Source organism: Amphimedon queenslandica, unplaced genomic scaffold, assembly GCF_000090795.2.
Source record: "Amphimedon queenslandica unplaced genomic scaffold, v1.1 AMPQUscaffold_13261, whole genome shotgun sequence".
NCBI lineage: Eukaryota > Metazoa > Porifera > Demospongiae > Haplosclerida > Niphatidae > Amphimedon > Amphimedon queenslandica.
The window spans coordinates 86,429-90,254 of NW_003546503.1; the positions used below are offsets into that span (position 1 = coordinate 86,429).

General features: G+C 33.8%; 1 protein-coding gene across 2 annotated transcripts in view; it reads right to left on the reverse strand.

Annotated features, from left to right (window-relative positions):
- LOC100633012 (E3 ubiquitin-protein ligase MYCBP2-like) overlaps positions 1 to 3,826 on the reverse strand; it is a 30,460-nt gene that overhangs the window by 14,890 nt on the left and 11,744 nt on the right. The window lies entirely within an intron of this gene.

A 3,826-nucleotide genomic window follows, 5' to 3' on the forward strand; every position in this document is an offset into this window, starting at 1 on the left:
CCATTGACATTGTACTAATAATGCGCTTCCAATTAACGTGCACCCCCCTTGGCCGTATGTTCTAATTATTCATTTTTGAATAATGAATATGTGTCATTTGCTAGGTTGCCATTTTTAAATGGTCCTTGTAAATGGTCAGACTAAAAAGCTGGTAACTGCAAAATAATTTTACACTAAAATTTCTACTTAGAGGATAATTGTACAATTGCAACTTGCAAGTGTACATGTACATAAAAGGACCAATTCATTAGCTAAATATACATGAAGCAGTAGAATTGAATGGACTATTGTCCAGTTGAGGTGTCAGTCCAAGTTATAGTGACTAGTTGGCTTTCCTATTGCACATGACTACTATAATGTAGTACCTCAATACAAGGATACACTGTATACTCTAAACAACTTATATACATAAAGATTACTCATGGGGAATGACAATGAATCTTTCAATTGATAATACATACACACAGCACACACATTATAGTCACTTCTGCAGCCATTGAAGGTTTAGTCTCAGACTTTGTTTATAAAACTTAGTATTTATATACAGTAATTTTAAAGGTAAGTCCAATGTAATTTTGGGGCATTTATTTTATTGGCTTAATATGATTGCCTGACTATAATAATGATGTATTCCAACTCCAATTGTCTAAAAATTTTTTTCACTGAGATATGAGCCTTCAAAGATGCTCATTTTTGCTTCCTTCCTGTCAGTGGGTGTGGCTAAACATGTTATAGATACAGCTAAATCATTAGCTTTCATTATTCTAAGCATGCAACTGCAAGAAAATGTCATAATACCACAAGTAGGCAAATTTTCTTGTTTGCTATTTTGAATCTTTTTCTTGCAGTTGTATACTTAGAATAATGATAGATAATGATCCCAATCTTTAAATTAGTGCTGTTACATTACTAGGCATGAGAATAAAGGATTAGTAGCTGCATCTAAACCTCTAGTAATATGTCACGTTTAGCCACACCCACCAACAGGAAGTAACAAAAATGACCATTAATTTGAAGGCTCATATCTCAGTGAAAAAAATTCTTAGACAATGGGAGTTAGAATACATCATTATGGTCAGGCAATCATATTAAGCCAATAAAAAATACCCCAAAATACACCAGACTTACTCTTTAAAGATAAAATGAACTAGCAACTAACACTACTTCCAATTAGCTGATTCATTCACCATGCAAGTAATTTCACATCACATACATGAACTAGAACATGCTATTAATGCTTAATGCACATTGAATGCAGTTGGTGAACACTCTCTACACTACTTGCTACCTCACCAGTGTCAATTAGGTAGTAGTCGTCTAGACTAGAGTATACAGTATACAGTATCCTTGTATTGAGGTACTTCATTATAGTAGTCATGTGTAATAAGGAAGCCAACTGTATTTTAATTTATTTATTCTTTGGTTCCTTTTTCTTTCTCCCCCTCTCCAAATTTGCTACACAAAATTAATTCAAGAATTTACTAGAACGACATTTTGAAATAATCCTTGCAAATGGTCAGACTTAGAAAGCTGGCGGCTGCAAAATAATTTCACACTAAAATTTCCACTTAGAGGATACTGTATAGCGGGAAATTTTGGAGGGAGTAAAATTTGGAGAATTGCTAAATTTTGGTGATTGGTGGATTTTAATTTGGCAAATTTGTGACCATGTGACATTGAGCATGCGTATAATGGCTAAAAATGACGGATTTTATTTTGGCAAATGGCCAATTCGCCAAATTAAATTCCTTCCAAAATTTCCCGTGTTATGAGGTACATGTACAATTAAAACCTCACTTTCAACTTGCAAGTGTACATGTACATAAAAGGACCAATTCATTAGCTAAATATACATGAAGCTATAGAATTAGATGGACCATTGTCCAGTTGAGGTGTTAGTCCAAGTTATAGTGACTAGTTGGCTTTCCTATTGCACATGACTACTATACTGTAGTACCTCAATACAAGGATACACTGTATACTGTAAACAACTTATATACATAAAAATTGCTCATGAGGAATGACAATGAATGAATCTTTCAATTGACAATACATGCACACAGCACACACATTATAGTCACTTCTGACAGCCATTGAAAGTTTAGTCTCAGACTTTGTTTATAAAACTTAGTTGTAATTTCAAATTTAAAATGAACCAGCAACTACACTACTTCCAATTGGTTGATACATTCACCATGCCAGTAATTTCACATCACATACATGTACAAGAACTTACTATTAATGTTTAATACACATTGAATGCAGTTAGTGAACACTCTCTACACTACCTGTTACCTCATCAGTGTCAATTAGGTAGTAGTTGTCTACAGTATACAGTATACAGTATCCTTGTATTGAGGTACTTCATTATAGTAGTCATGTGTGATAAGGAAGCCAACTGCACTTTAGTTGATTTATTTTTTGGTCCTTTTCCTTCCTCCCCCTCTTCACGTTTTTTATACAAAATTAATTCAAGAATTTACTAGGTTGCTATTTTTAAACAGTCCTTGTAAATGATCAGACTTAGAAAGCTGGCAGCAACAAAATAACTTTACACTAAAATTCCCACTTACAGGATACTTGACAATTAAAATCTTACTTTCAACTTGCAAGTGTACATGTACATAAAAGGACCAATTTATTAGCTAAATATACATGAAGCTGCAGAATTGAATGTACTAATGTCCAGTTGAGGTGTCAGTCTAATGATAGTGACTAGTTGGCTCTCTTGCGAGACAAGACTACTATAATGAGGTACCTCAATACAAGGATACTGTATACTGTATACAACTTATATCTGAAGGCTATCATGTACCATGAAACTTGTTTTATAAAACTCTGTTTCATGAAACATCTTTCATACAGTAGTCAATGGAACTTGAAACATGCTTCATGACTTAACTTTACAAACTTTATATACATGAACCTGTAGAATTAAATGGACTATTATCCAGTTGAAGTATCTATCTAATTATAGTGACTAGTTGGCTCTCTTGTGAGACAAGACTACTATAATGAGGTACCTCAATACAAGGATACACTGCACTGTACACTATAAACCACTTATATCTAATGAACACTGGTGAGGTAACAGGTAATGTTCATTCAATGAAATGCATTTATCATCCTAATAATAGTACTTATGCACATTTAAATGAATTAGTCAAATGGCACAATAAAAGAAAAATTGTTTTCTAAGTTTTGTTAATAGTTAAAAAACAGTTAAACTGACACTACACACTGAATCATTATACTTTGATCAAAAGTTTATTTAGAGTGGCAGGAAGCTTCTTTGATTACCTTTCAAATTAACAATGTATCAGGCTTCATTTCAGTCCATCAATACATCCATGGAAATAAAAGTGGTGAACACTCTTCACATTACATGTTACACCTCACCATGCACTGTTCAGTAGATACATGTACATGTTGTTGTATACAGTGCTGTACAGCAATTGAATGGACTATTGTCCAGTTGAGGTGTCAGTCCAAGTTATAGTGACAAGTGGGATTTCCTATTGCACATGACTACTATAATGTAGTAAAAATGCACAAGAAAGGCAACTAGTCACTATAACTTGGACTGACACCTCAACTGGACAATTTTACAGCTTCATGTCATGTGCACGAGTTATGTCATGCAGCTAGCCTCTGATTGGTCAGTTTTTGCTTAATTGCTAATGAATATTGATGAGGTACCTAATAGTATATAAGGAGGTGACAAGCAGCAGTCAATCACTTCTCACTAAAACAAGAAATCATCTCACAAGAAGAAGAAATACTGTCTATCAAGGAAAGGAATCATGAAGACTCTACTCTCACTCTT